General features: G+C 41.8%; 1 protein-coding gene and 1 long non-coding RNA gene across 4 annotated transcripts in view; one reads left to right on the top strand and one right to left on the bottom strand.

The window, feature by feature from the left end:
* GABRG3 (gamma-aminobutyric acid type A receptor subunit gamma3) overlaps positions 1-22146 on the top strand; it is a 302729-nt gene that overhangs the window by 261763 nt on the left and 18820 nt on the right. The window lies entirely within an intron of this gene.
* Positions 265-17575, bottom strand: LOC132070189 (uncharacterized). The gene is made up of 4 exons (XR_009417903.1): positions 17504-17575; positions 4294-4367; positions 1803-1883; positions 265-1170 (listed from the first exon to the last, which is right to left on the bottom strand). It is a non-coding gene; the product is annotated as an uncharacterized LOC132070189 (long non-coding RNA).

Genomic DNA, 22146 nt, shown 5'->3' with positions numbered 1-22146 from the left:
TTTGGTTTTTTTTTCTTTATTGTGGTTATTTAAATGTGCCTTTTCCAAAATAGACAAAGCAATTCTTTTATTCAAACTTGTCAGCTTAAATTAAATCAGGTTTAAAAATGTACAAAGAAATCTACCAAGGGTATAGATTTCTTCTGCTTTTTAAGGTAATATTTCTGAAATTTCTGCAAATAAAGAGTTCTCCAAGCCAGCAGTATTTTTGAAATAAAAAAATTCACTTCTCTCATGGATGACCCATGCATCCTGAAGTCTCTGGGAAGTGCTGACCAAAGGCAGCTACACATAATAAAACGTCGGGCAGTGCTCATAGGTGAACTGCCATTTTCAGTTTGGTATGTATCAATATTGTGGTCCTTGTCCTAAAAGACACTTAAACATTAATGGAAAAGCAACCTACTTGCATCACAAGTGCTCTTTCAGGCTCTTCCAGGCACTTCAGTTTTAGCAGTTTCTCCTATTCATTTCGTGACAGTTCAAGAAGGTCACACCTGTCATTAGCAACTCACCAACATTTTACTTCTGTAAAAAGACTCAGTTTTCCATAACTGATTGGCAGTGCCAGAGAAACCTAATTTCAGGGGCTAAATGACATACGGGCTTAGCACAGTAGCCTTTTACCCAAGCAGAGTCAAAAAAAGAAGGGAAGAGTAAAAAAGGATAGGCCCAATGCTTTGGTCCTGTTCCGGTTTTGGTTTTTTCCTCAAAATGCTGTTTATTGGAGCAAGGGTGCATAGGAACTTTACTCCTTGTATACACATCCTGCTTGAGCATCTATTTATGCAGTTCCAATCTCTACCCTGGCCTAATCTAATGCCCTTCTTAAATATTTCATATGTTGCAAATCACTGAAATGTCAAGAACTGTGTTCTTGTGTTCTAGTGTTCAGTAAGGAGGTGCTGCCAAAACAGATTGAACCATTACACTTGGTTACTTGGTTTTGCCTTCCCAGGGTGAAATTTGAGACTCCTCTTCCTCCTTGAGCCGACTCTTCCCCTCAGGTTGATACATACGAAGCATCATGAATGTTAATTGTCTTGGCTGGGAACTGTGAGCAACTTGTAAAAATAATGTACTTCTTTCTCCAGTCTGGTGGTTTCTAAAACAGAACTGTTGTTGAGGAGTGTCATGGATCAGGAGAAGTGCTCCCTTTCACTCCCCTCCCTGTCCAGTGGGAGATAAAAAAGCTAGAGGTTATGCGTTAAAATAAAAACAGTTTACTGAGAAAGCACTGAAATAATAAAAAGGGGTAGTAACAGCAACAATATTAATAACAGAAATGTGCAAAAGAGAGCGATTTATGTGCAGAATGCTCACTGAGTCTGACATGATGGAACGTACCCATAGATGATGCCACCCCACTGCTCCTTCCAGCATGTTTTTCCCAACCAGAAAGGAACACTCATCTCCTCTGAAAGAAGGCAGAGTCCAGAGCTGTACTGTGCCATCCCTTCCTTGCCCTGTTCTCCCCCACCCTGCGAAATGACCTAAATCAGTAAGGAATAACCTCTTAGATACATCCACAGCTGTGTCACCATAGCTACTGCAAACATTAACTTCTCCTGGTCAAAACCAGGACAGGAAGATATATGAAAAACTCATTTATGCTTCAAGTAGAGAGTTGCTAGATAGCTCTTAGGCAAAGTAGGTAGTTAAATGTGATGGCTGTTGTGTGTGTGGTCAGGTTTCAAAGGCATATTAGTTATTTAAATGGGACCCTAACCTTTAAATTCCTGAGTTTACTTCTCACAGGTCTGAATCATATCTTCCCCAGCTAGTTATTCCTATGCTGTTACCATTTTGGGAATGTGGTATTTTCTCCCCATGTTGCATTCAGATTCATCTGTGGAAGCAAAGCTCAGGGCAGAGACTGCTGGCTGTGAAAAAAAAATATAAATCAGAGGCTTAAATTAACACTGTAAATGAAATTTTTTGGCTGGCCCTCAGGTACCACATCAAACACTTCATTTTTGCAGTTCCAAATCCTCCAAAAATTGAAACATTCCTACATTTTTCTTCAGAAGACATAATTTGAGTGAAAGATGGAATCTAAGTCCTGTACTCCTTGCTTTAGATTACCAGGGCTAACAGATTCTGTTTACATATTTAAAACTAGTGTTTATAGGAGAAAACTCTCAAAAGTGTCTGTTGGTCAACCTGTGGAGCAGATGGAGTCATGGGGAACCTGGATGCTGCATATGCCCAGTGATCCCAGCGTGATCCCGCTGAGACTGGAAACCCATCGGTGTTAGCAAGGCCTTCCCATGGCAGCAGCGTGGGCTGGTGGCAGAACATGCTGAGCTTAAAGCCTCCCTCATGCTCATCCAGTTACCTGGTAAATACATGGCATAAGTGACTTAGAAATCTGATTCACAACCAAGTGAAGAGCTGTTGAAAGTGCTACCATTATTTAAGCTGTCATCAACACAAAACGTTCACCAGGCTGGAGTTCATATCCAGTTGTTTAATGAAGGCAGGGCATGGTTACAAGTCCCAGGCCTGCGAGGCACAGCAAGGAAGGCTACTCATGCTGAAAACAAGCAGTACAACCAGACATACACAATATTATGAACTGCCAGCCTCCAGCCTTTCCATAGCCATTCCACCAGTGGAGCTCTTCAAATTTTTAACTCAGTCCTTTCACATGGATGAACCAGACTTGGAGCTTCCAACCAAACATGCATGAAAATGTGATCTTTCCCAGACTCCCTGAGGTGAGCAGCTCTGGTGCAGGCATGTTCTGCAGTGGAGGAGGAGATCTTGGCATAGAGAGGGATTTTCTGAGCCAAGGAAACCCCTGAGACTGGCCAGGAGTTGGCAACTCACAGAAGAGTTGCTGATGAGGTGTGAGTGGGGCCAGGAGATAGGGCAGGGGCCACCCCAAAAGGATCTGCCTCATCTATCCCATGTTGGCCAATGCCTCCACCCAACAGAGCTGCTGAGGGGAGAGGCAGTAGTGTGGAACTCACTCTGTGGGTAGAGCCTGGACCATTCTGGGGTAGGGACAGGCAGCAGAGCTGTGTAACATCAGGAAGGCTGGGGAGTTAGCTGGTTCCAAGGACAGTCTGCAGTGGACACACAGCCCCACATGCAGAAGAATGGATGCTTGCTAGGACAAGGACCAGCAACAGGCACAGCTTAGGGTGCCCTTACAGAAAGGTGCTCTTCCAGAACCACTTCATGACTCTGCAGACTCAAGAGGGAAGACTCATTGCATTTAGGAGAGGAAGAAGGATTTCAACAGAGTCAGATGGGCTGATGAGAGGACTGGAGTATCTCTTCCATGAAGACAGGCTAAGAGAGCTGAGGTTGTTCAGCATGAAGAAGAGAAGCCAGCAGAGAGATCTTACAGCACTTCCCAGTACCTGAAGGGTCTACAAGAAAGCTGGAGAACTTTTTACAAGGGCATGTAGAGATAGGACAAGGGGTGAGTGGGTTTCAATTTAAAGAGGGCAGGTTTAGATTAGATATAAGGAAGAAGGTCTTGTGAGGATGGTCAGCACGGGAACAGGTTGTCCAGAGAAGCTGCGGATGCCCTGTCTCTGGAAGTGTTAAAGGCCATGTTGAATGGGGCATTGTTCTAATGGAAGGTGTCCCTGCCCATGGCAGGAGGGCTGGAACTAGATGGCCTTTAGGGTTGCTTCCAATCCAAACCACTCTGTCATTCCATGATTTGGGGGGGAAAAAAAAGTATCTTTAAATCATACACTCTGGCCTTTGCTTGTCTGCTGACTGGACCTTCAACCACCACAGCATCACAGGCATTAAATAGTTAAAAAAAAAAAAAGCATATTTAGTCATTCTCAGATCATTCTCATCTTACCAACAATTGGTTCAAGTTTCTGAATTTTCCAACTTCGTAGCATCACAGTCAGAGTTATCTTAGGTTCTCTTTTAATTTGCACATACCTGATGTATAGTCCTCTCAAACCAGGCCCATGTAAACAAGCATCTAGTGGTGATTCATCCATTTGAAGTACATAAGGCTATTCCACTCCCTCCCAAAACTCATTCGTTTTAAGGTAATTGCATGAATTGAGTTGAAGGAAACTGGAACCTATGAAGTAAGAATCTAAGACATTGCCATATGCTCTTTAAAAAATTAGCAGAGTTGAAAAAGAAATCCAAAGCTTGGTCCAGCTTTGCTACACAGAATACTTTTTTTTTGGCAAAACTAATTAACTTCTGGCATCAATGGATATTGGTTTCATCCTTCACTACAGTTGCTCTATTCTACAACTGTGGATTGTGACTGAAACATCACCTTTGTGCCACTGAACCATTTACCATGCTCATGCCTTTCTTTAGAAGTCCTTTCTCCTCTCTGCAGTTCTTTGTGGTCACTTGTCCTTTGTCCGGTCCTGCAGAAATTATGTAAAAAGATGTGGGCTCTTGCCCAAGTGTGAAGAGACCTATTTAAAAGAGTTACTGAATGGTACTCAGGGAAAACGGCTTTATTTCTTCTTTTGCCACAGGGAAAGCATTGGTAGTTTTTCTGACAGTATTTAATTTGGCAGGACTCCCTTAAAAATCAGTGTGTGTTATTGATCTGTACATTAATTATTTCCCACTACAGAATATTGGATAAAGAGAAATAATATCCACAGCAATTCCCTGGAGACAGCAAGGGGAAGGATATCAAGAGATTTGGGCTGATTTTGTGACTTTAACAATTTTTTAAGTTAACACTATTGGCAGGTTAAGGCCAAGTTTATTTCCAGTTGAACTAAAATAAAACTTCTGATGAAAGCAAGTGAAAGTTTGAGCACAGAGTTCAGAAACGAAAAATATTATTCATAAATAGAGATGAACAGATGAGAGGTAGATGGATTTGGATGAGATTTAGGCTGGCATTTTTATTCCTCACATAGGAGCAGGCAGAATGACTGGACAATCCAGGAGGGCAGTGCAAGAAAGAAAAAGGACTAGTAGAAATCAGAAAAAAGGGAGCATTTTTTAAATCACAAAATTAATTTAATAATAGCGCATGGGAACAAAGGCACTAGGGAATGTGAAAGGGAAAAAAAAAAAAAACAAACATTACATTATACCAGAGGTGCAAGCTGAGGAAATTAATAAGGGCAATACTCATGGCCTGATTATGAATATATATTTGAAAAGGTGATATCAAGGAAACTTGAAGACAAAAGAGTTATTGCTTGGAACACAAGAAAGAATGATAATAATCCAGTAAGAAAGCCTTGAGAAGGCAAAGGAGGAGGTAAAATAACAGTCAGAACTAGCATTATCTTTCTCCAGCTGTCAAATGACTGGGAAGTGAATAAGTGACTGCATACAGATCAATATTTTTCCTTATTCTACCTGATAAGGCAGCACACAGAATACAAGCCTGCATCTGTTACAGATTGCCAAATACCTTTGTAGAAAAAAACCCATATCTACCTATAATGTGAAGTGAGAAATACCATTGCCAGGGGTTTAATCTGAAAGACTGCTAGAAAGCTCCTTCTGCAAATACTAGCATTCCTTGGAAACTCTCAACCTTTGCCTTTACTATTTCTTAACTAAAATGGCATTGTCTCCAGCATGCAGGGATTTGATGCGAGTTAGAAAGTTAGAGTATAAAAGATAAACCAATTCTTGCTTTTCTTTTAACGCAAGTAATCAATACTTGTTGTGAAGAACAAATATTGCAATGTAACAGAGATACCAAAGTCCTTGAAAGCATCCAGAGAAGGGCATGAAAAGCTGGTAACAGGGCTGGAAGTCATGTCTTGTGGGGACCAGACGGGGACTTTGGATTTGTCCAGTTTGGAGGGAAGGAGACAAAGGGGTGATTTCATTGCTCTCAGCAACTTCCCAAAGAGAGGAAGTGGAGAGGGACGTGTTGAGCTGTTCTTCCTTGTGTTTAGAGACAGGACACATGGGAATGGTTTAAAGCTGTGCCAGGAGAGGCTCAGATTGGACATTAGCAAGCTTTTCTTTACTGAGAGGGTGATAAAACACTGGAACAGACCTCCTAAAGAGGTGGTTTGGTGTCCCAAGCCTGTCAGTTTAGCAGTTATTTGGAAAATAGCCTTAAAAACAGGCTTTAACCTCTGGTCAGGCCTAAAGTAGTCAGGGAATTGGATTGTTGTAGGTCCCTTCCAACCAAAACAATCCTGTTCTGATGTTACCAGTCATTTGCCCAGCACAATCTCTTCATTAATTCATTCTTTACTTAACATACCTTTTGATAACTTGATAGTAATAAAGAGCTGACAAAGGCTGGAGGGTTTGAGGGAAAATAAATTATTTCCCCCTTCAAACAGTTTCAGAAATCTAAATAAAATTAACAAAGTATTTACTGGCTTTTAATCTTGGCATTGGTCTGGAGCAAAGTTATGGGACAGCTGATCCTGGAATAGATTCATACAAATGTAGGGGGTCATATAATTATGATGCCGAATTTTGCCCCAAAAGGCGAGAATAACTGCTTAAGAGACTCAGCCTAAGTCAGATAAGCAGGAGGTATTTTATTACGACGCGTCGGAGAAATCACGAAATGGATTTCTGAGTTCACATAGCAAAAGCAAGCCTTATATACAATTTTGGGTATAAGATTACATCAGATCAGATACATAATCATGCATATTCATATGGGGCGTGGTGTAGGCGGAGCGTGGGCGGAGCGTAGGTGGAGACATCTCTTTTGGGGAATTTTCAGGTGGTCGTTCCTGTTGCCTTCATCATAGATGGGGTCTTTCCGATGAGTCTTCCTCTTTAAACTTTTGAACCTCTTCCCTAATTTGGTTAATTCCCGGTGTACTTGGCTTGGTCTCTATAGCTTGGCAGAGTTCTTAGGGTCAGTTTGACATTGTTGGCTCTGAACATGCTTAGCCCATCAGTTCCCCCTATCCCTATCTCCTTCCTGTCCTTGTGTTTCATGCTTTAGCTGATTAATTGCTCTATGTGTTTCCCAATATTATGCCTTCTTCAAATGCCTCACATTCTATGTTTTAACTCATTATTTCTTGGAGGCTATCTGCTTTGGGGCTTCATTCCCCCCTTTTCTTATAGCTTACGAATTCTTTCGTCAAGTTCTGGTCTCACAGGACACTGATAGGCTTGTGCCATTGCCCAAATCATTTGGGTCCTCTTCATTATGCCCCTTAGTCTCCACCACAAGCAAATGTTTGTAAGAGTTAGTAATAGCAAGGCCATAATTACTACTAGCATTGGGTACACTAGGTAATGGAAGACCTGTGTAGCTGTTGGGGAGTATCCTGTAAAGATGTCCCACCAGTGATGCTGGCCTACTTGTTCTACTTCGGTCAGGACGTTCTTTATCCTTTCTGAATTGTGTTCTATCTGCCATACCATTCGTTTAGTTGTTTGATTCACCTTTTGCACCAATTTCTTTACTTCAGGGTGTGCAAGCATTGCTTTGAGAATTTTGACGTCCATCCCTATTTGTAATTTCGGTATCTCTTGATATAGGTTGAAATTTGCGTTAATTAGCTGTTGGGTAGTTATTGGGACAGTGTAATGAAAATCACAACCTATGATCTTGGTAAAGTTGCATGCACAAAAGTTAGTATTGTTAGTCTCTGCTAGGCAATTATCTATAGTGACATTGTCACAAGCTGTCCTTACGCAAGCACACCCATTTCCTATATAATAAACTTGTGATTGTGTTTTATCATGCGGAAGCATTTCTAAGGTGCATACACTATTTTCAGCATCTAAGCATAAATCTTCGGCTTCTACCACAGCATTTTCGCAAACATAGCCTAATTGTCCTCTAGGGATGCATGCTTCTGTGCTAACCGATTGCCACTTGTTTTTGGTGTAATCATAACTGGCCCAAACGTTATGGTTTATTGGCCTGACAATGACATCTTGATGCATCGTCTCTAAAGTGAGGATGGGAAAGATACCTCTTTCCTCTGCCGCACTAATGGTGAGGACATAAGCTTCAACGTGTTCTCGTTGAGGTTCATAAGTGAAGTTTACTAACTGCCACCAAGCTTGATGGTCCCTTTCAAATCGTGTAGTATGATTGTCCTTTAGTATTGTTTCCCTTATTTCTTGAGGTAATATACCTGCCGTTCCTTCTCTCATTATTCCTGCCGCTATCGACTGTACCCATTGTTGCGTCTGAGAGCATTGGATAGCGAGTGCAATGTCTTTGCCAAGCTCCCCTGTGTAGTTAGCGAGCTTCACAAAATCCTCTGCAGTGTGGTTCGCTACCATGGTTAGTAATTTCACCACTAGCGATTGTGTTTCAGCTAATGTAAGCATGGATGTACTGAGAGGCACCTTAAGCTTTCCTAAGCTCGATGTGACGGTACTTAATTTGTTTACTAATACCTCTTGATCTATTGTGTTTACTATGCCAAATCCGGTGCCAATCCACCCACTTAGATCTCTTTTTGTTTTTCTGTGATGAAACCTTGTCGCTAGCCATGCATTTCATCCCTTAAGGCTTTGCTGTATAAATGGTCGGCAATCCTTTTGCAAATAAGTAATATCGGTGTGAATGTTCATTTGCACCTTTTTCAGGGAATAAGTGGGGTCTAACAATAATTTTAGTTCGTTAGATTTTCTTATCACCTGAGGCCCTATAAAGGTTAGGTTGTGTACTGCTTTATATTCCACTGGTAGGGTGGTTTCTTGAGGCAAGTCTAGATCTGGATACAATGGGATCACGTCTTCTGGTAATTGTATCCTATAATCGACAGCACGCCCGAGAGCACGCCCGAGGGAGCTAATATCCTGTCCCAGTGTTTTCAACTCCCTTTCACATGTGAACATCATTGACTGATCCAATCTAAATGCCATCTCACACAGTGCTTTTTCTCCCTCAGGACCACTAGATATTACAATTTCTCCCGGAGAATGGAGAAGGGGGTGAGGGTCATAGGTTATGTTTTGAGGGCGTAGCTCCCCAAGTGAATCTTCTCTATAAATCACCCCCTTTATCGGTTGTTGTGATCCAGGTGGATCCTCCCTGAAGTCGCTCCACTGACACGAAATTGGGCCCTTTTGCTGGATCCAAACTGTGGGCCTGCCCATTTTCACTGGACTAAAGGTAATTAGGTTATGTTTAAAGGCTGGCATCAAGGGTTTAATTGTTAATACTAGCCGCCTTGTTTTCCCTTCCTCTGGGTCGAGTTCTCGACACCCAATTTGGACTTGGTCTCCCTTGTATGCTACCATGGAGGGCTGATCCCACACCTCACTTGCATATGGCTGATTGTTTCGTAAGGCATAAACCTCGAAATAGGGCCCTCTCGTTCCCAACTCTGGGTGGATACACTGGTGCGCATGAGACCATGGGTCTATTGGGGCAGAGCCTTGGGGAAGCACTATCATTAGTCCAATGATTAGAGTTGTAAAGGTTTGGGGTGGAGTCGGGGTCATAATGTCTGGCTGTCAATTTTGTTTCTTTTGGCGTTCTTGTTGCTTGGTGTGAATTTGCTTTACTCGTAAAATAGTCTTTTCTAGTTCAGTGTCTAAATCTCTTTGTTTTTTAAAAGGTCCAATTTGGTCACTTGTTAGTGGATGTCGTGGGACAGAAGAATAGCAACGGGTCGATAAAACCTTAGAACGACTAAGTTTCAAACAATATTGTAACCAGCGGTGTACTTTCCAATGGCACCACCCTAATACAATTTGTTCGGGTGCTTCAAACAATTCCCTAGCCTCTAAAATGGGTCTGTTGGCGAATTTCTCTAAGGCCAAATAGTCGTCATTTTCCCTTGCTTTTTTGCAGCTACACTCATAACATTGGAGGTCCAGTAAACAACTTTGTACGTTCCAAAATTTTCTATCACAACCTCCACAAAGAAATCCAATTAGTCCCACACAATTTCTTTCCCCACACCCAAAACACGGCTGATCGTGAATAGGGTCCTGTGGGTCAGGTCCTTGTTGACTGTATGTTTCAACCCACCCTGTCCACTGTATTGGCGTGCTACGCAATGCAGCTCTAGCTTCGGCATTAAATTCTGCTATGAGGGATAAAGGTTTTGGCAAAGTCAATGTTAGTTTATGTTGAATTCTCACGTGATCCTGCGGAGACAGCTGACTCAGAAGTCTGTACATCTAGGGCAGGTTTGATCTCCTCTTGTTTGTTTTCCGGAGCTCTCTTGACCCGTGAATAGTGGATCCACGTAGGTCGCTCCTTGATCCGAACCGCGGTGAAGGTAGTCAGCAGCACTTGGAAAGGTCCCTCCCACTTTTCTTGTAGGGGTTTTCCTAAAAGATTCTTAACATATACCCAATCACCGGGGTTAAACGGATGCAATTTGCAATCAGGTTGCTTAGGTTGGTGCTCTATCACCACAGTAGCATTCTTATCAAACTGTTTCCCCACCGTAATTACATAATCATAAATATACTGATTACCGATTTGGTCTATAACGTCTCCATTTACAACTTGCATAGCATAAGGTCTACCATACAAAATTTCAAATGGGCTTAACTTCTCTCTTGATCTTGGTTTGACTCTCAGCCTGAGCAAAGCAATAGGCAAAGCCTGATACCACTGCAAATTAGTCTCCTGGCATATTTTGGCAATTTGCTGTTTGATGAGATGATTCATCTTTTCCACTTGCCCACTGGCCTGTGGGCGATAAGGTGTGTGTAGTTGCCATTTGATTTGTAATGCTTTGCTTATTGCTCTCACCACTTTTGCACAGAAGTGTGTACCTCTATCCGAGGAAATGCTCTTTGGTACCCCAAACCGTGGAATAATTTCATTCAACAGTACTTTGGTCACTTCTCTTTCCTTATTTGTCCTACAAGGGAATGCTTCAGGCCACCCAGAAAATGTATCAGTTATTACCAACAAATACCGAAACCCCCCTTTTCTTGGGAGTTCAGAAAAATCAATTTGCCATACTTCACCTGGGAATTTACCTCGATTTATGGCTCCTTGATGTACTTTGGTTCCTGTGTTCGGGTTATTTTTCAGACACCGCTCGCACTGGGACGTAACGTGTTTTATAGTAGTAAATAATTTTGGTCCTGCTATTCTGGTCTGCAGATATTGGTAAAGCGAATCTAGGCCCCAATGGGCCTTCTCATGTTCTGCCTTCACAAACTGCCACATCACGTTTCCTGGTATCACTAACTGTCCTGTTTCTAATCGACCCCAACCATTTTCTAGTATTTTGCCCTTATTCCTTTGAATCCATCTATGATCTGACTCTTGGTAATCTGGCTGGATATTGATATCCAGCTCCCCTGGTATTAGGGCCGCTATTTCCGCTTCCCTATTTCTTGTGGCCGCCAATTTAGCTTCTGTATCTGCCTTCCTGTTCCCTATCTCTGGTATAGTGTTACCTTTCAGATGTCCTTTACAATGCATTATGGCCACTTGTGCTGGGAGTTGGACCGCCTCTAGCAATCGCAGAATCTCTTCTGCATGTTTGACTGTTTTTCCTTGTGTAGTCAATAGTCCTCTTTCTTTCCAGATGGCCCCATGAGCATGTACAACAGAGAAGGCATATTTAGAGTCTGTCCATATATTAATTTGCATGTTTTCTGCCAATTCCAGGGCTCGGGTCAGAGCTATCAGCTCTGCCTTTTGAGCTGAAGTCCCTGCAGGCAAGGGGTTTGACTCAATTACCCTTTCTGTAGTGGTGACTGCATAACCAGCCATTCTTACTCCTTGCTTCACGAAGCTGCTGCCATCTGAGAACCAGTTGTCCGCACCTTCGAGCGGCTCTTCTTTGAGATCTGGGCGACTGGAATAGACGGCTTCAATTGTTTCCAGGCAGTCGTGTTCGATGGGTTCTGCTGGGGCTCTCCCTTCCAGAAATGAAGCTGGGTTCACAATGTTAGTTACCTGAATGGTTACGTCATCTGATTCAGCCAAGATGGCCTGGTATTTTAGGAATCTGGATGGGGACAACCAATGGTTGCCTTTCTGTTCCAGCACGGCCGACACAGTGTGAGATACTAACACAGTCATCTTTTGGCCCAGTGTGAGCTTTCTGGCCTCTTCTATGTTAATTATCACTGCAGCCACTGCCCTCAGACAGCCTGGCCATCCTTTACTTACTTCATCCAGTCGCTTGGAAAAGTAGGCCACAGCTCTCTTGTGTGTTCCCAACTGCTGTGCCAGGACTCCTAGGGCCATCCCTTGTCGTTCATGGGAGAACAGCCAGAATGGTTTTGATACATCTGGGAGACCTAAAGCCGGTGCTCTCATTAGCTCCAGCTTCAACTTCTTGAAGGCCCCTTCTGCCTCGGGAGTCCAAACTAGAACATCCTTGGTTTCTTTCAACAAATCGTACAGTGGTTTAGCAAGTATCCCGTACTGGTAGATCCACAGCCGACACCAACCTGTCATCCCCAGAAAGGCGCGCAGGTCTCTCACCGTCTCTGGTTTGGGCATTTGACAGATGGCCTTTTTCCTAGCTGCTCCCAGGGATCGCTGTCCTCTGGAGACTTCGTATCCCAGGTACACTACTTCTTTTTGCACCAGCTGTGCTTTCTGTTGAGAAACTCGGTATCCACTTAAACCCAGGAAATTTAACAAGGAAATAGTCCATTCAATGCATTCTTCCTCTGTCACTGTTGCTATTAAGAGGTTATCTACGTATTGCAGAAGGGTGCCATCTCCCAGCGGCCTTTCCCACTGTTCTAATTCTTTGGCTAACTGATTCCCAAAAATCGTAGGGGAGTTCGCCCATCCTTGGGGCAATACCGTCCAGGTAAGTTGGGTCTTTCTTCCTTTATCTACAGATTCCCATTCAAAGGCAAAAATCTTTTGACTCTCGGGAGCTAAGGGAAGGCAGAAAAATGCATCTTTCAAGTCTAATACAGTGAACCAGGCCAAATTATCCTTGAGTCTAGTTAAAAGCGTGTATGGATTAGCAACTAAAGGATGTAATATCTTGGTTATTTCGTTTACTGCTCTCAAGTCCTGAACTAGTCTGTAAGCTCCATTAGGTTTCTTTACTGGCAAGATTGGTGTATTAAAATCCGATTCACATTCTACCAATAACCCCAGTTCCAAAAACCTTTTGATTATGGGCTCAATCCCCTTCCTGTCTTCTATTCTCAAAGGGTATTGTTTTCTTACCACCGGTCTTGCCCCATCTTTAAGTTCAACAACAATCGGTGCTGCTTGTTTTGATTTTCCAGGTATATCAGTAGCCCATACTAATGGGTATGCCTCGCTCAGGATTCGCTCAAAATTGTGATTCTCAGGTTTAGGTTTCACACAACTGATTGTTAGGCTTAGGGCTGTAATCAGTTGTTCTTCTTTTACTTGAAATTCAAATCTGTCCTTTTTGAACTTTATTATGGCTCCCAAGTTTTCTAGCAAGTCTCTCCCTAGTAGAGGCTTTGGCGAATTTGGCAAATACAGAAACTGGTGTATTCCCATTTGTTTCCCAATTTTGTATTTGATAGGTTTCAAAAAGTAAGCCTTTTCTGGTTGGCCTGTTGCTCCCACAACTTGTACAAATTCATCACTTTTAGGTACCAATTCTTGATTTAAAACTGAAAAGGTTGCTCCCGTATCAATCAAAAAGTCCAATTCCTTTTTACCTTCCCCTAGCTCCATTTTAACCAGTGGGTCTGCTAGGGTATGGCCCACCGGTCCCCCTCATTCACTTTCTTGCTGTGTGGTGGTAGTGGTGACCATTAACCTTCTCTTTAACTGGGGGCATTCCTGTTTCCAGTGTCCCGTCTGTAGGCAGTATGCACATTGATCTGGCCCTACTCTAGCTGGGTGGGGTTGGAACCTTCCTCCCCCTCTCACCGGGTAGCCTCTACCCCTACCCCTGGTTCCAGGTTCCGAGTGACCTGTCTTCTGAGCTGCCACTGCCACAGCCACTACTCGAGCTATCCTCCTGTCCTCCCTTTTCTTCTCCTCAACTTCTCTATTATTATATACCTTCCATGCCTCATTCAGCAAGGCCTCCAGGTTTTTATTTTCTGGATGTTCAAGCTTTTGCAATTTCTTTCTGATGTCTGGGTTACTCTGTCCCATCATTAATCCTAACAGGTGTTGTTTCCCTTCTTCCGTTGCTGGGTCCAGGGGTGTGTATTGTCTCATGGCTGCCCTAAGTCTATCCAAAAACTCTGACGGGGTCTCATCCTTTCCCTGCCTAATGTCATATAACATCGACCAATTGATAGCCTTAGGGATCGCATTACGCAAGCCCATCGCTATCAGCTTTCTGTACTGCACCAATCGTCGATAGTGCTCTTCGTTGCCCGGATCCCATTCTGGTTTACTACTGGGGAAATTATCTTCTAGTCTCCCTGATAATACTTGAGCATGTCGTTTTCCTGTTTCCAATACGAGTTCCCTTTCTGTATCTGTCAATTCTGACAACATCACCTCTATATCTTCCCAATCAATATCTAAATTCCTTGCCATTAATTCAAACCTCTTCGCTACTCCCTCTGGATTCCTCCTGAAGTTCCTTGCCTCATCCCTCCAATTGTTCAGATCACTTGTGGAGAACGGTACCTTTACCCTGGTCCTTTCTCCTACCATTGGCATAAGTTGTCGGAGAGGAGCTATTGTATGGTTCCGTTCCTCTTCTTGCTTTGCTTCCCTCCGTGCCACAGATCTGGTATAATACGAATGACTAGTCCCTTCCCCAGGATCTTCCTGTGCCTCAATGTCTTCCCTATTCTTTTTTTTTCTCTTTTCTCTTTCCCTTTCCCTGTTCTTCATCTTCACCTTTTATTTCTGTTAACTCTTTTTCTACTACCCCCCTGGCATGGTTTACACAGTCCAGCCGCGCCTCGCTCTGCATCTGTCGCCTTTCTTCCCGCATCTGCCGGCGCCTATCCTGTTCCGGGCTACTGTCCTCATCTTCTGTTCCCCTTCCATCTCTCTTATCCTCTATCTGAATTATTATATTCAGCTTCTGTGAGTTGTTCTCTACCTCCCTTTCGCATGTCTCAGTGTCATTCTTCTCACTATACCTTAGCTTAGAGACGTTGCCTCCCAGTGAGTTATCCCCAGTCCTCGGTGTGCTAGTTTCTATTCTACAGGTACCTGATTTCCCAAAACCTCCACTTTTGGGTGTACTACCATCCCCATATGGACTTAGTTCGGGGAGGCTGCGTGTCTCCCCTCGACTCTCTGTTCCATGTGGGCTGCCTTCTTCCCTCTCAACTTCTAATCTGGGTGGGCTGTCAGCATCCTTGTAGCTTCCCGACCCCTGTGGACTATCTGGTCCCTGCGGGCTGCTTTCCTTCTTGTCCATCCCCGATTTTAATGGACTATCCTCCTCCCAAGTGTTATCTAGTTTCTGAGAACTGTGCCCAAACTTAGATTTCCACCATCGTTCCAGCTCCTTTAAGGGGCTAGGATCCCCTTGTTCCTCCCTTGGCCTGGGAAGAGGCCCTTCCCGTCCTGGGGCGAATGGATGGTATTCCCACAGGCTTATTTCGCTCTCCTTTCCACTATCCCTTCTTGTCAATTTAAGACATTGCTGCCCAATGCTACATGCATCACAGCACCGTTCTTTAGGCTTTGAACCTTTCTTATCTTTTTCCAGGGCTAGCACTAGGGGGTCCTGAGGTGCTACATTTACCCCGCACTCTTTTTGCCACTCCGGTTTATTTCTTAGGGTAAAGAACATGTCAGCATACATCACTTCGTCCCATTTGTTAAGTCGGCGAAGGAAAAGCATCAATTGCAAAATAGTATTATAATTAGTTGTTCCCTCCGGCGGCCATTTCTCATTGTCATCTAACTTGTACAACGGCCACCACTGCGTACAATATTTAAGGAGTGTCTTTTTACTTATGTTTCCCCCCGGGATCCCTCCCAAGTCCTTCCAGTGTCTTAGGATACATCCTAAGGGGGTTTTCATATTTACGTCCTTACTCTGTTGACTTCCCATAGTTATTCCCTGTGTTGGTTTAACACTTCACACACAATTTTCAGTCGCTTTTGTCCTGGCTTCTCGCATCGCAGCGATGCTGCGTCTCATTCACTCTCAACCATACACTCACACCTTTATAAAGGAATTCCTACCTTATGGTCTATATCAGAACAGACTGTTACCGGGTTTGGTCACGCGAGGTCACCTACAGACCGTGAGACACCAGTTTGCCAGATTCGTGCAATCGCAACCGTAGACAGTGCAACAATTGCAGGAGGTCACAATTTTCTTCCGGATATCTATCAACTTATTCTCTTCTAAAAATTATAGAGAGAGCAGCAAGATATTTTCTGTAAGATTTTGCAACAAACACATAAAACAGACACAAAAGATCACCGGCTGACAGACCTCTTCAGATAGCAGTTTCAGTTCTTAACCCTTAATTCACAGTATTACAACATCAAACACAATGTTAAAACAGTTTCCCATACAGACCAAAAAATACCAAGATAAACAAACACTTCTTTCAGCAGGACTTTTGTCCTTTTCTCTACAAAAACAATGCCAGGAATCTCCTGGCAAACCAATGCTAGCAACAACCCTGGCAAACCAATGCTAGCAACCCAATGCTAGCAACCCAATGCTAGCAACCCAATGGGATTCGTTACCGGGGCGTCCCCCAGCTTTCCCTTCGGGCGGTCACGTCTGACCCCCGTTTCCCTACCAATAAAACCAATAAACAATTAAAATACCTCTTAATTGAAGCAGGAGATGCAGGGAACCCTCCGTCCACCAAGGCGCCAGTCCAGGGGGGTCTCTTCTGACAAAAAAATTCGTCAGGGGCGCCCAGAGAATCCCGACCCCGGACCCGGCCCGGGAGGACCTCAGGGCCCGGATCTCCTGTCTGGTCCCATCTGGGTCGCCAGAAAATGATGCCGAATTTTGCCCCAAAAGGCGAGAATAACTGCTTAAGAGACTCAGCCTAAGTCAGATAAGCAGGAGGTATTTTATTACGACGCGTCGGAGAAATCACGAAATGGATTTCTGAGTTCACATAGCAAAAGCAAGCCTTATATACAATTTTGGGTATAAGATTACATCAGATCAGATACATAATCATGCATATTCATATGGGGCGTGGTGTAGGCGGAGCGTGGGCGGAGCGTAGGTGGAGACATCTCTTTTGGGGAATTTTCAGGTGGTCGTTCCTGTTGCCTTCATCATAGATGGGGTCTTTCCGATGAGTCTTCCTCTTTAAACTTTTGAACCTCTTCCCTAATTTGGTTAATTCCCGGTGTACTTGGCTTGGTCTCTATAGCTTGGCAGAGTTCTTAGGGTCAGTTTGACATTGTTGGCTCTGAACATGCTTAGCCCATCAGTTCCCCCTATCCCTATCTCCTTCCTGTCCTTGTGTTTCATGCTTTAGCTGATTAATTGCTCTATGTGTTTCCTAATATTATGCCTTCTTCAAATGCCTCACATTCTATGTTTTAACTCATTATTTCTTGGAGGCTATCTGCTTTGGGGCTTCAATTATAACCAATAAACATTTATAGAAAATAACTCCTGTCAAACTAGCTTAGTGTCATCTTCTGAGTTTATACATTTCTGGTTATCTAACATACATTTGTAAGCTGTCTCACATGATACAGTATTGTTGCCATCTTATTGCAAAAGTTCCATACCTTCTTGGTGATTTCTCATGGGTATCTCCTCACAGCACTGACTCCTTCATCTTCACAGTAAAACCAACAAACTACAACTCTCTCCTCACACAGCTAACCCCCACCATTCATAGCACTCAACCTCATTGGACACAGCTGTGGACTGTTAAGGGCAGGCCTGTTCCTAATCTTTGGTAATTAGAACAGCTGCAACTCCTCAGGGGCCTGATTACCTTCTGCACTGTCTTTATTTTCTTACATTCTATCCCCCCCACCGTATGACATTTTGATTAAGAAGCTACAATGATAAGATAATCAGTGTCACATATAAATTACCAAATTTTGACTTGGAATGATTTATGACATAACCAGAAGAACCATTATTTGCCAGGACTTTCTGTTGAGATACTACATCTTTTGGCTTGATGCTACTTAACACTTCTTTTCATGACAGAGAAGCAATAATAGCATTGGGACTTGCTAAGCTTACAAGTGACACAAAGCTGGGGAAAAATGGGCAATAGTACCTACAAGTCAGGTAGTTCTACAGCCTGGATGGAAGTGACAATATGTATTTCTGTGCTTCAGAAATTTTATTCAATTTGGAAGGAGGTACTTAGGATTGAAGCCTAATTATTTGGCTTTTCCAGAATTGGACCTGCCATTCTGGGTGCTGCAGGTCTAAAGGCTATGTAATAGTTCTTGTGAATTAATAGTTATTTCAAAATATACTCCTTTTTTGAAGGTATGGCCAGAGTACCAAGCACAGCTTTTGCATATATGCTCAGAGCAGGATTCTTTTCTGGAATAAGAATGTTAATATATTGTTATTTATAACATATATTGTATATGTTATATTAATGCAGCTGCTATTAAATTAAGATCTAAGTCTGATGCCTACACTTCAAGAATTATTTTGAAAATTTGTGGAGTCCATGAAAGAGACAGAAGGCATATCAGAGACTGGAAATAATTCCTCTTGTCAAGACACCCTAAGTGTTTATCTTGATGGATAAAGGGTAAAAGATTGCTATCCCTAAATGCCTGCATGAGAAAAACAAAACTGGCTAAAAATGCTTCAGCAGTCTAGCAAAGATATGCTAAGGCTCAGGGTCTGAGTTGATGCTAGATGACTGCAGACTAGGTCTCAGTTTACAATCTCACTCAGTTAAAACAGACTCGCTTGTTTTTCCCAGTGAGAATAACTAGGCATTGAAAGAACTTCAAGGCTTGCAGTGCAATTCTACTGCTAGAATTTCTTAAAATAAAGATAGAACGCCTTTCTAAAAGATGTTCCACTTTATCAATAACTTTGGGGTTTGCAGCTGTGCTTTCTTCAGAAGAAGCTCATACCATTCAGAAAATGTAGCCAAATAATCAGTATAGTCTCCATCAGAAAATGGCATGGCCAGCAGGGAAGGGCTTCCAACTGCGAGATACTGCTTAAAGCCATGCACAAGAGCATGTTAGGGACAGTTGAGGTGGAGTAGATGTCAGGATAGATAGAAAGAAACGGGATACTCCATTCCATGATTATATAAAAGATGTCACAGTAATATAATACAGTCACAATGATTGTAAATAAGGCCGAAGTCATGAACGTTTTTCTTAAGCAAAAAGAATATCAAGTGAAGCAAAATGGGTTGTTCAGGGTTTTTCTTTATTTAAAGTGTAAAAATAAATTCTGAGGAAGAAAAAGATAACATTTTATTTGAAAATGTTCACATGGGATTTTTTGATGGCTAATTAAAAACTATTTCAACTGGTTTGGGAATTACAAACCCAACAAATCCAATCCTGTGGGACTGTGTAACAAACTGTGATACAAATGGGTCTCCTCCCAAAAACAACAGCTCTTGGGAGTAAGAATTTCAATACTAGAAATAAATGAGAAGTGATTGGCATTGACAGATGTCATGAAACTGGGGGTTCTCAGTGCTTTTTAAGAGCAAAGTGAAAGCAAGAGTCATTAATGTTGTGTATCCTCGGATGTGCTACAGTATTCGATGCTCTGTGGAATGTGGAAAAATATTCTTTTCAAAAAGGCATTGCACAGCTCATCAATAAACCCTCTCAGGAGAAGATTCCTACATAAAAGACATTAATTTTCACTCTGATCCTTCATCTACTTTCACTGACGTTGGCAGCTATGGTAATTTATTGTTGTTTTTACTTCATCTGCTATTGTTCACTTCTATTCTTCAAACACAAAGGAAAACCTATGTATGGAAAATAGCAAGAGTTCTTAGGAACAGTGAGTAATGGATCGTGCCATGCTGTGCTGCATTTGTATATTGATTTTGTCTCAGATTGATACATTAATTTAAATAGAGATTATGTGTGTAACTTTTCTACTGATAAGGCAAAAATTGAACTGGACTGGTAATCATGGATCAAAGTCCGCTTATGATATTATACATTTTTATTCTCATTATGTGGCGGGATGAAACTGCATTTTTTTAAGGTTCTTACAATATTACTTATACCTTACAGCAGCCAAATTTAAATTCCTTTGTTTTCAGTGGTTCCATGTTTCAAAGAATAGATGAAATGAGACTTCATGTTGCAAAATGAAAATGTCATTATGGCTAAAGTTAATAGGCCTGAACATCCTGAGAGTGATTCCGGATCTCATAACACCTCATAGATTATCAACTTGCTACAGCTTCACAGGGCTTAGTGGGAGGAGAGCTTTATATACAGTAGTTATGACTGCAAAGACAGAATAGCTGTATTTGGCAGGACAGCTTACATAATATATAAACATGTAAAATTTATTTTTGCAAATAAAAGAGTCTTGATAATGCCACCAAATGCTAAAATAGTAGTAATTTTTTCCCTTCTATTGTTCTAATTTAATCTGGAGGTCAGTTGTATTCATGGAACTTGATTGATCTCCTGAGTACATTCAAAGTATCCCATACACTTAACAGAAAATATGGGACATGGAGAGTGGAATGATTGCAGTGGAATGAAAAGCAACGGTCTTTGAAAATGGCAGTTTCAACTGTCAATGGCACACCAAGAATTGTTTAGGGCACAAGAAATACTGACTAATAGATTTCACATTACTCTGGTACACAATTAAGTTTTAAGAAATTGGGTCTTTTGCTTATTTAATTTCAGTACTTCATGAAAAGTTCCAGTATACAACATATGTATTCGAATGATTCTGGGGAAAAAATCAGTATAAAGAAGTTAGAAATTTGAACAAATCCAATTATTTTCCAGATTCAATAATGAATGCTAAAATCAGAGGATGTAATAACTTTATGTGCTGAAAATATAGTTACTAACTTTTAAAAACAGGCTTTTAAAGTTCATTTAACAAAACTGTCATTTTACAAAACTATTTTGAAAGTGCTATTTGCATCAAAGAAAATGAAGGTTCAGGAAGGAAGAACAAACAGCAAAAATTAAATTATTTTATGGTGATAAAAAAGTTGATAGCCTCAAGTAAAAACATGTTTCTTGTTATTATAGTCTTGATGTTACGCAAGGCAATAAAGCCAACATAATATCCTGTGGTTCTGCCAGGTTAGGAAGGTCTAACTTGACTTTAAAAATTCCTTTTCCTTGAGACAACCTGGAATCTGGTCTTTGTTTTTCACATTCTAATCTTACAACATTTGATTTTTATTATGCATGCTAATACATATGTGTATGAACATGATTTCTACAGGCACAAACAGTGCTATTAAGGTTAGTTGGTGTCTTGAGGGTTTTTTGCCACTGTGTATTGATACAGTAATTTGTCTATGATAATGGGAAACTTTAGCAATGATTTGGCATCACAGTATGAATATATTTCTGAAAAATTTGCTTTTCAAATGTAAGAGCTGAAAGCCAAATCTAGGCTACACTGCGCTAGTGCATGCACACACACACCTAGACACATCATGATAATGCCAAAGGCAATTATGAACTCAAAACCAGAGATCTTAGAGTCAAAGAAAGCTTTTTTGATCTAGTGCCTAAGATCCTTGCCTGTGACTAGACATCTAGTCACATTCCTGCTATGGCAATACATGTAAAAATGACACCTCGGAAGCCTAGTACACATTTTTTGTGAGGTTAAATGTGTAGTTTAAGCCAAAATGTAATAGTGTAGCAGTGCCTTTTACTACAACAAGAACACTTACTTGAGATAAAGAGCAAATATCTTTCTCTGCTGTACACAAGCTCCCATCCAAGCACAATATCCAGGTGTCACTGGAATAACTAAATGCCAAAGCAGCATAGGGGAATGTAAGACTAACCCTTAAGTGATAGCATGGCCTTGATAATTTTTTCTTCCTTTTGTCTTGGAAGCATTTGTTCTACCCTACTGTGGAACAAAAATTTTTCCCACCAATGAAAGCTCTTTGTTGACCAACCCATTTTGGAGGAGTCAGAATGTGCCTGCAATAAGTCTTCAGCATTTCTTCATTATTTATAATGATGCTGAAGAAGATAAAGGCATTTTTAATTATACTTCCATGGCTCTCATTTGATCTACATTTTTCTTCATGAGAACTGAAAAATCCTGTTCTCACCCATGTCTTTTTTGTTTTAATGATAGCTGATTTTGGAGTCATAACCACCTGTCAGCACATTAAGCTCTTTCTTCTACCATTTTGTAGAGTTTTTTGATCTTCCAAAGTTGAAACTTGCTCTATACCTGG

This window comes from Ammospiza nelsoni, chromosome 2, assembly GCF_027579445.1.
Source record: "Ammospiza nelsoni isolate bAmmNel1 chromosome 2, bAmmNel1.pri, whole genome shotgun sequence".
NCBI classification, from domain to species: Eukaryota; Metazoa; Chordata; class Aves; order Passeriformes; family Passerellidae; genus Ammospiza; species Ammospiza nelsoni.
Note: the sequence above shows the minus strand (reverse complement) of the source record. Positions and strands in the feature narration are given on the sequence as shown.